The sequence below is a fragment of the Tenrec ecaudatus genome, chromosome 3, assembly GCF_050624435.1.
Source record: "Tenrec ecaudatus isolate mTenEca1 chromosome 3, mTenEca1.hap1, whole genome shotgun sequence".
Taxonomy (NCBI): Eukaryota; Metazoa; Chordata; class Mammalia; order Afrosoricida; family Tenrecidae; genus Tenrec; species Tenrec ecaudatus.
In genome coordinates, this window is record NC_134532.1 from 165683348 (window position 1) to 165694484 (window position 11137).

Sequence of the window (11137 nt, forward strand, 5' to 3'; positions counted from 1 at the left end):
CCAATAAAAAGCGAGTAAATATTTTTGTGGAATTCCCTTCTCAGGCAGACCATCTGGAGTCCCCAAGAGATCCAGCATGCATTTCTGGCTACACACTGCCAATACACTGCTACAAGCACTAATGAGCAGTCTCCAGAAAAATGTTACTTGAATGTGATATTAATGATACTGCTTGGTAACTTTCACATTTTGTAGGATCACCTTTCTTTGGAATGGGTAAATTTACAGCTATCTTCCAGTCAATGGACCTAGGTTCATGTCTTCCAAATGTCTTGGCATAGACAGTGAATGCTTCCAACCTCATCAGCATATTGAAGCATTTCAATCATCATCTCATCAATTCCTGGAGCATTGGATTTATCTAATGTCTTCAGTGCTGCTTGGATCTCTTCTTTCGGTACCATATGTTCTTATCATATATTATCTCTATCCTGATATCTCATTATATCTGTATGAATACATACAAGAAAATAGCCCTTCCAAAATTCTAGTTTTATCATATTTTAGGTACTTTATCTGTGAGAAAAAATGCTGAATTCAGTGGCCTGATGAGGGTTGTTGATCAGTTTCTTACATGTGTTTCATCTACAAAAGATTAGCGATGTGACAGCAGGGTCACTCAAAAGTATAAGCAAGTTCTATTGTACTAGTACTTATCTTATTTTTGTACTTCTGTCTGCTTGAAAAGAAGTGCACATGAAATTCTCCCGTTCCTTTAAATGTGCTTCTTTCCAAGATGTCTATTGACCTGACTCTTGACTCTGGAAAGTCCTTTCTACTTTACTGACTACAATGTAACCAAAGGACGTATGTAAAGTCCAAGCTTGGGCCTTCAGAGGCTTTGTGACTTGTGTTTTCATTCTTTGGAAAGACACATTGCAGTGTGAGAGAGCTCGAAATTGCCTGTTGGCAGTGGATAAGAGTGCTTGGAAGAAGGACCGATAAAACAAATAAGCTGCTAACGTAGAGCAGTGTATGAATGCCTCTGCACCTGCCACCTCAGGAAGGAGCGACCAAGAACAACCAAGCTGAGTCCGGTCCAAACTGGTACATGACAAAATTATAAAAAAAATAGTAAGAAATTGTTTTAAGTCATTAAGGTTTGGAGTAGTTTCTTATAAGGAATTAAATAGCCAGATATTCTACACTTGTATCATACTTGGCAATAACAACATAAATGAAATCCTTTACAACTCCAATTTAGTTGTTTGCTTTTCATCCTGATGTTATTTACTATGCCAGTTGTACCATAAATATAACAGCTTGGGAAGCCTTTGGGAGGATTAGAACTGTCTGCTCTGTCAGATCACCGTAGATCAGTATTGACTTGACAGCAATGGTTTTAAATAACTATTACTTATTTGGAGACAGTAACCTGGTAGTGTTTCTTATTAGAAAACTTTTTTTCATGGTTTCATTCTGATACTATTTGTACATTAGTAGGTTAGCATAGAAATCAGCCGACTCTGGGCTCTTTGTGGTAGTTACATCATCTGTTGTTAATTTGAGACTTTGAAGGAGTAGATTTCAGCCTGTCAATCAGATCACAGTTTGATGATGCAACAGAAATAAATAACTCGCTGGAGACCAGAAGGACACACACTCTGCTTACTCCCTGGGAGACATAGAAGCTGACAAGACACATGGAACTATGCTTGTGCCAGGAGCTGCAGGAGCCCATGGAGACCCTGTCAACCACTGGATCCACAAGATTTTTCACCCACTGGCCTGTGCCCATCCTGCTTTTGGCATCATTGCATGTGTTTAGTGAGTCTGAAGAAGAATTTATTGATTGGTATCAGCCATACGGGCTAATGGACTTACGGACTTGATCTAGAGTGGGATGGGATGTTTTCTCAATATTCAATTGCTCTTATCTATAAGTATCTGTCTTATACACATATGAGACTCCCTGGATTTGTTTTTCTAGTCTACCCAGCCCAACACACTCTTCCACTGTACTGTATCTGCATTGATCTCCAGATTTTCTGAAGTTACTAGGTAACATGTTGATCTGTTTTTTTGATGAAGGCTAAGTGGAGGAATGAGTCACTAATTTAGTGGTGCCAGAAAAAAATAGGGTTAAAGAAGAATGAAGTATTATATTGTACATAAGGCACTGATTTCTCTTCAAGGAAGTACTGTTCTTGGCCTTTGCTGCATAGGTTGATGAGAAAACAAAAAGACAGAATTTTATAATTTTTAGCAAAAAGAAATCAATGTTGCTCTAATTCTCCTGTATTCCTTCGAATCATTTTATATCCCATTTGCAATAATATCTTCCTCTCAAGAACATAACTGGATCCATTGAACAAGCCAAAAATTCAATGAGGCCCTCAATCCAGCAATATTAAAAATGATGATTCTCTGATGTGATAATTCAACCTTCAGTCATTTTGAAACATGTCTTCTGAAAATACATAAAATACATTGCCAAATACATAAAATAAGCAAAAGCTCACATTTTCCTATTATATTAACAATGATAGAACAAGTAATTAAAATAAATAATGCATATCCTTAACTGTCTGATGGTTGTCACAGCACTAAGAAAAGATATATTTGTCATTTCCACTGCTGATGCAGAAATACCACAACTCTCCTATCCCACACGATGCCACAGAAACTTGTTTTTGTATTATTTTTACCATCAAAAGATGGAATACAGACTTGAAAGGATAGAGAACTAGCATCCTTCTTGCTTAATACCCTTCCTTTTCCACTTGAGAAATATTTTAGAGTATTTTATATGGGTTTTGTATGAGTGGATATCTTGCTTTAAAATCCATTAAAGAAATACGTGAACTGAAGAAAGCATTCAAAGAAACATAATAGTATACCAAGATGCTGTAAAATCACACATTTGGGAAATAGAAAGGATGAAAAAAAATATTTTATGAGAACAGGAAACTTTATGGGAATAAAATCTTTCATGGAAAGTGGATTTGGTATTTTTATTCCTCTGAGTTTAGGAAAGTGAGACATACAGTGATTATCCTGGATCTAGTGACGAATGCCATATTGCTGACAACACTGCACTTGTGCACATTCTAAGGTAAGAATGAGTCCTCTGTGGAAACACCTGGTCTCTCTCTCTCTCTCTCTCTCTCTCTCTCTCTCTCTCTCTCTCTCTCTCTCTCTCTCTCTCTATATATATATATATATATATATATATATATATATATATATATATATATATATAAAATTTATTTATCTCAGTAAGGAGCAATCAGATTAATTATTCAGTAAGTATAAATTTTATTCCAGTCAATTTTGGTACTTTTATATTTGTTCTTCCAGTAATAACTTTTTACTAAAAAACCCAAAGAAATTCAGATTATTGAACACAATAATCACCACATAGACATAGGGCAGACTTTCAAAAGGAAATCAATAAATCACATCTATGACTATCGTGCAATGTCTACTCTGACCTCTCACTGCCATTGAGTCAATTCTGATTCCTATCAACAATGTAGTACAATATCGGAACCAGACAGTCCACTCAAGTTTAATGTATTTGTATATTATCACAAACACCAAAGGAAAAAGAAAACCACTTGCGGCCATTGAGCTGGTCCTGACTCATCATGACCAATAGAGAACTGATGACTGATGCACGTTCAGGAGCGTGGCACTCCTTACAGCAGAAGAGCCCTTGACTTTCTTTCCAGAAGGTCGGTTGGGTTCCAATTGCTGTTCCTGCAGTTAGCAGCCCAATTCACACACGGTCCATAACCACAGATTTTTATAACTCTCATCTCAGCCAGGATACATAATTATTCCATCATCATAAAGCTTTCTCTTATATTAACTTTCCTAATTATGGCTCTTCTTCCCTGTCAACATTGTCATTTTAAGAGTGCTATATAATTGGAAACCTACATTTTGTGATCCTTTGTGATGAACTTTTTCTTTAATTCAGTAATAGTACCCTTGAGACTTTTGATAGTTATTGTATGCATAAATTGTTCATTACTTTTTTATGGCTTGGTAGTATTCTATGATTCAGGTGCGTGAAAAGTTGTTTATCCATTCATCAATTCATAAATATTTAAGTTGTTTTACCTTTGAGTAGACTATGAATAAAGTTATTATGGGTTTGCTTTAGGGCACCTGACCCTCATCTATGTATAAGAAATAACTTGTATATCAAGAAGGCTCTACAGCCCAGTCCAACTCCACAGTCCATCGTCCACATTCCCCATGCTAGCCAGGGCTTTCTTCAGACTCGTGTAGCTGATGTTGTGGGAAGCAGGGAAATCACAGACTAATGAGTGCAGTCATGTGAATCAAAGGCTGGTGCAAACATGCCAGTGCACGGAGAGCTGCCAAGGTCCAGCAACCCACATAGGACCAGCCCTGGGGGCAGGCACAGGTCCCAGTGCAGTCTCCATGACAGGGAGCGAAGTGGCAGAGAGAGAACATCTTGGCTGCACTGCTCTTATACAAAAGGCGGATGGTTTATAGGAAGTGTAACAGGCTGCAACTTGATTGATAGATTTGAGGCCACCCCTAGCCAGGAGTGTCTAGTTAACACAATCCTCAACTACCACGATGTTTTTTTGTGCACATATGTTTTCATTTCTCTTTTGTGTATGCCATAGCATGAGGTTTCTGAGTCTAAAGACCTTCTTTTGATGAATTGCAAAATTTTTCCGAAATGCTTCCACTACTTTTCAAGTGAAGATTTGTCAAATGTATTTTCTCATTTTTTGTGCTTTTAGCCCATTTGTTAATAAGTATGTTAAAAATTACTGCGTGAAATATTACTAAGTTTTTATAATTCTTTCTATGTTCTAGATAAGAATATTGGTTGGTACATATTTTTCATTTGTTTTCTTCCAGTTGGCTTTTGTAGCTTACTTTTTGTCTCTTAAAATCTCTAACAGTCTCTCATGAAGAAAATGTTTTCATTCTGATTCATTCAAATAAATTATTTTTCCTTGTATGGGTAATATGTTTGGTGCCATATCTAAGAATTCTTTATTAAGTCTGAGTTTCTAAAGACTTTCTCATAGCTAGATATGGATTTTTCATTTAAACACATGCCATATTGAGTTTTTATAAAAAATATGAGATTTAAGAAGTTCTTATTTTTTTGTCTATGGATATTCAGTTGTTCTGAGCACCATTTGTTGGAAATGCTGTCTTTTCTCCATTGGATTTGTTTTCCATATTTGTAAAAATTCAATTGTCTAAATTTGTGCAGGGTGCATCTTGGGTCTCAATTCTGTTCCATTGATCTATGTGCTCTTCCTCCTCCACTAATAACAGAACCCCAATTTTATATGGAGATATTGTGTCTTGAAATCTTTTTTTTTTCTTCTTCAGCTGTTGGGCACCCACCATGGCGGCTCTTGGGCTCGTCAGGGACATGGGTGGGGGCACCACAAAGTGTCAGCTGCCCTGTGCCCGGCATGGCATAGCTGGAGCCTGACAGGGGAGGGGCAGCTGGGGACGGCAGGGCGCAGGGGCCTGGGTATCAGACCTTTTACAAGTCATCACGGGCCGTGTCTTGAAATCTTATGTAAAATTTTCTCCTGTTGTATTCTTTTTACAAAAATGTTTTAGCTATTCTAGTCCTTTTTCTACATAAATTAATAGAATTTTGAAATCCACTAATTTCTAATCAAAAATAATATGCTAGTGAAGCAGTTAACATGAGCAATAAATATTTCAAATCTGAAACTTCAAGAATGCAATGAATGTGTGGGGGTGAAGTGGTTGTTGTGAAAGAGGGAATGCTGCTTATTTGTTGATTTGTTGCTTTTAATTAGAATGTATGGATTGTACAGCTGCTTCTTTAACCAAAGTCACTGTATAATGTCAGCTGATTTATTTTCCCAGTTCATGGCCTGTGGCACATGTTAGACATTCAACAAATGTGAATAAATAATTTCCCGATGAAAACACTATGGTCAGATGGTAAGCAACATCTTCAGTAACATATGCATAGTGTCTGACGTACCATATATCAACAAGCAGGCTCAGGAGATTGCCTCTGATGCCTAATTGGGCACACTGGTTAAAAGAAGAAAAGACTACATGCTGATACATTTGTTTCCGGTGGAAAATTGTCACTTCTTAGCTCCATATGTACAGGAAGGGGAGAAATAGTCACCAAAATGCTCCATTATTCTATTAGTAAATACAAATGATGAGTTCACAATGCAGAATACAAATGTTCTTTAGTTTGCCCTGATGGGGATAAAGCAGGTCATACTGAGTTGATCCGTGTTAATCATGAAGGGTTCTCTCCTCTGTTTGCATCTTTCTTTCCCCTTCATCTTTGATTTTACTCATATATCACTGGGCATTCCACTGCATTCTATTGAGTGTAGTCAACCCCATCACCCAGATTGTTGTGTTTTCCCTTCCGACTTGTCAGTGGAGAGAGGGTTGGGTGGGGTGGAGGACCTCATAGGGGTATAAAGAGAAAATTAACATAAAAAGATCCATCCACCAAGCTTCAGGGTGACTTAGAAAAACTACAAGAAGATAAACCATTTTACTATTTATATTGTATTCCCCTTTCATAAAATCCTAGAACCTGTGACCACTGAAAAGTTTTCTGCCACTTTACTAGGATTGAGTACACAATGTTTTTCACCCGAGTAGATTTGCCGATGATCTCTGAAGGCAGATGAGCACTCTGTTCTTCCAATGGAAGAACCCTGTGGCAACAGAAGGCAAAAAGATGATTTGAATGCTTCTACTAAGAAAATGATCCTTTCTATTTTCCACATCTCACGTGTCTGTATTTGTGGAAATATTTATAACACACAGAAGAGATTCATATTTAAGTAATTCATTTTTATTCTCATGAACCATTATTAAGATAAAAATCCCAAACCAAAGCCACTACCTCGAATCAACTCTGACACATACTACCCTATAAAAGGTTACACAGACTATACATCTTTATGGGAACAGAGAATCATATGCTACTCCTTCAGAGCAGGTGGTGATTTTGAACTAGTGACCTTATAGTTAAAAACTCAACATTTATTGCATAGCTCTACAAGGGTTCCTTATTGTTGAGGTAGAGGGGGTAGGAATTACTATTGTTGCTCACATTGAAAAGATCAAGAACATGAGACTTAAAGGATAAATATGTGCTAACAGAGCCAGTAACAGAGCCAGAAAGTCTGGCTCCCTCCAAGGCAACATACTACATTGTCTTATTGCATCACTCTTGAGAAGAAACCTTGTGGCATAGGGGACTAAGCACTGAGATGCTAACTACAGGTCTAGAGTTCAAAGCCACCAACCATTCTTTAAGAGAATGAAGCTGTCCACTCCTATAACGATTTAAAGTCTAGGAAACCTATCAGATTGCTGTGAGTGAGAATTGACTCCATGACTCAATGACCTTGATTTGGGGAGTGGCAGTTACATAATCTGTCAACTTGTGAAGGGGTGGAGTCTAGCCTGCCAATCAAGTTGCAGCTTGATGACCTCATTTGGGTGCAGGAAGGAGATAAATAGCTCGCTGGAAGCCAGATAACTCTCTGCTTTGTCTTCGAGCTGACAAGCTACATGGAGCAATGCTGATGGAGCCAGAGCCCAGAGCTGGAAGAGCCACGTGGAGACCCATGCCAGTGCTGAGATGCTTCCACCACCACTACAGCCATAAGACTTTCTACTCACTGGCCTATTATCTTTCTGCATTCAGGTCATTGCATGTGTTGCATGAGTCTGAAGAGGAATTTATAGACTGGTATCAGACATATGGGCTAATATCAGATTTATGGACTTGATATGGACTGGGCTTGGGTTTTTCTTAATGTATCATTACTCTTTGATATAAAGTTCTCTACTACACACATAACAATGTCATGAACTTGTTTTTCTAGTCAACCCAGACTATTGGGTTTCATTTGCTTTTTGAAAAAATTGGATTATGTTTGGTTATTGAAAAATATCAATAGAAAATTACCTAGAAAATGAAACAACACGGTATAAATTATTTTTTTTTAAGTTAGATGTATTTCAAACAGTGACTATAGTTGAAAATTCAGGCTAAGAAAAATATATTTGTACAATATAGCTCCAGATTTTTTTAATATTTTAGAAGCCTGATTTCTTTGGACTAAATATTTTTCCAATACTGAAATAGGCAATATATATCAATAAAGATCCCTAGTGGCACAATAGTTAAGCACTTATTTGCTTCCTGAAAAGTTGACGATCCAAATCTGGCAGAGGCTCCAGCGAAGAAAACACCTGAAAACAATATACTCCCATACATACAAAGCCTAGAGAAGTCCACAAGGCAGTTCTCCCGTCACATCGAGTCTCTGTGGGTTATGATTGACTTGATCGCACATGACAGAAACAATAATTGAAAGACAACTAATTCTTGACAATATAACAAAGAGAAAACAATGCTAAAACAGAGAACAATAGAGAGAAAGAGAGAGAAGCAAAAAAAGCATTAAGTAAATATATAGTCCATTTTTAGTATTAATTCATTTCAAGTGTCAGAAGTTGAATGATTAAGTTGTTTCTCCCAGCAGGAATCTATTGATTTCAAAAATGTTTATTGCTGAGGGTTTGTCAAAAAGGTGACTGAGATCAGACACAAAGGGCTGTTTTACAACTTTGAGAATCCAGATTGTATGCTATCTCTAAGAATTAATGTACAGACTTTTACCAGGGCCCACAGGAAGCAGAAGCACAGGCCCAGCAAGACTCACCGTCTTGATATACAGTGCTACGCTAACATAAATTGATTATACACTAGCTCATTGCTCTTGAGAAAAATCTATAGCTACTAATGGGTTTTGCTCTTAGGGTTGAAAGTCACAAAAATATTACATTTCTGTCCTTGAATATTAATTAATTCTCCTTACTGACTACTTTGGGGAATATAGAACCACAGAAGGCTAAAAGGTTCCCATAAAATCCAACTATTATGTGCTTAAACATATAAAGTGGAATTTAATATTTGGAGTATAGTTTCTTATACGACAGCTTTGGTAATTGTTAATGAATAATATCCTGATAACCTAAACTTTCTATGAAGTTTATATATGATAATTCAATGCTTTCTTCAGAAAAATAATAGTTAATCAAAGTGTAAACATGTATTTTACATGTAAAAATATATTTATCCTTTTTATGGTATTGGAAAAATATACTTGAGATCCATCCTCATTAAGATATTCTCATTTAAACATTGAATGAGTAAAAATTATATATGTATGTTACAAACGAGAAAAAAGACATCCTAATTAAAATAAATATTGCTAAGCTTTAATATGAATTAATATACAAATAGGAATGTTTCCATTGACAAGTGAAAGCAATCTTACTGTTCATAAACTGTTGATCCCCAAAGAAAAAGATTGTTTAACCCCTTGGTGAGGTTTCCTCATCTGCTAAACAAAACAATACTGAGAAATCTACTCAGAGATAATTTTTTCTTTGATTCGTATTTTGAAGTATACAAAATACATTGAAATCATTGAAGATTCTGAAGTCAAATATTAGACAACCCAAATAACCTATTCATTTGATTTTGGTGATGAAACTTGAAACATGATCCTTCTACTGACTTAATACTAATAGTTACTCCTTCCTGAACCTTTAGTCAGACAGCACTGAAATTCCATCTCAGGGTAGAGACAATCATAAATTCCAACTGTAGGTTTGAGTACGTAACTTGATAAAAAGACAACCTTAGAACGGTTCTCCTCAAATGGAGTCCATTCCATGCTTGCCTTCTGCTACTACCATGAAGGGAACGACCAGGAGAAGCTGATAGAAGCTGAGAGATGCAAGGAGGCAAGCTAAACTATCCCTGTTCCTCAGACATAGTCATCATCTCTGCATGCAAATAAATACATGCTTACAATTGTTTGCTACAGAAGTTTTGTTCCACATTATTGTTGAGGCAATAGGTAGGTGATAGACAAATTATCCCTGAAAGCAGAATGCTACTGTAGCAAAATCTTAAATCCAAATTGGTGATGAGGTAGGAGTGGCAGGCCTGGTAGAGAATGATCAAGGGTAAGGTAACCTAATGAAGAGGTATAGCTGTAACCCAGGTGGGGACTGAGCATGATAGTGGGGCAGGAGGAAAGTCAAGGGAAATATAGGAATGAGCTAGGAGGCAAAGGGCGTTTATAGAGGTCTAGACAAATACATGAACATGCAAATATATATATGAGGATGGGGAAATAGATCTATGTGCCTCTCTTTATAGGTTTAGTATTAAGGTGGCGGAAGGACCTTGGGCTTCTACTCCAGCACTCCCTCAATGCATGAATACATTCTTCTATTAAATTGGCATTCTATGATGCTCACCCTCCGGACAGAACCGCTGAAGCCAAAGAAGGAGAACAAGCAAATGTGGTGAAGAAAGCTGATGGTGCCCGGCTATCAAAAAAGATAGTGTCTGGGGTCTTAAAGCCTTGAAGGTGAACAAGCAGCCATCTAGCTCAGAAGCAACAAAGCCCACATGGAAGAAGCACACAAGCCTGTGCGATAACAAGGTGTCGAAGGGATCCGGTATAAGGCATCATCAGGAAAAAAAATCTTACCAAAGTGAACGAAGGGGGAAGTGCAGAGTGGAGACTCAAAGCCCATTTGTCAGCCACTGGAGACCCCCTCATGAGTTAGTCAAGGTGTGATGTAGCACTGATGAAGAATACAGCTTTCCCAGTTCCTGAATGCTTCCTCCTCCCCCCCACTACATGATCCGAATTCTACCTTGCAAGCCTGGATAGAGCAGAGGTTGTATACTGGTGCATATAGGAGCTGGAGGCACAGGGAATCCAGGGTAGATGATACCTTCAGGACCAGGGGTGTGAGGGGCAATACTGGGAGGGTAGAGGGTGAGTGGGTTGGAAAGAGGGAACCGATTACAAGGATCTACATGTGACCTCCTCCCTGGGGGACGGACAACAGAAAAGGTGGTGAAGAGAGACACTGAATATGGCAAGATATGAAAAAATAATAATTTATAAATTATCAAGGGCTCATGAGTGGGGAGCAGGGAGGGAGGGGAAAAAGAGGACCTGATGCAAAGGGCTTAAGTGGAGTGCAAATGCTTTGAAAATGATTAGGGCAAAGAATGTACAGATGTGCTTTATACAATTGATGTATGTATATGTATGGATTGTGATAA

At 37.6% G+C, this 11137-nt stretch overlaps 1 non-coding gene across 1 annotated transcript; it reads right to left on the minus strand.

Moving 5' to 3' along the window:
- Window positions 1-5277: 5277 nt before the first annotated feature.
- Window positions 5278-5513, minus strand: LOC142444201 (small Cajal body-specific RNA 6). The gene has a single exon (XR_012783855.1).
- Window positions 5514-11137: the final 5624 nt, after the last annotated feature.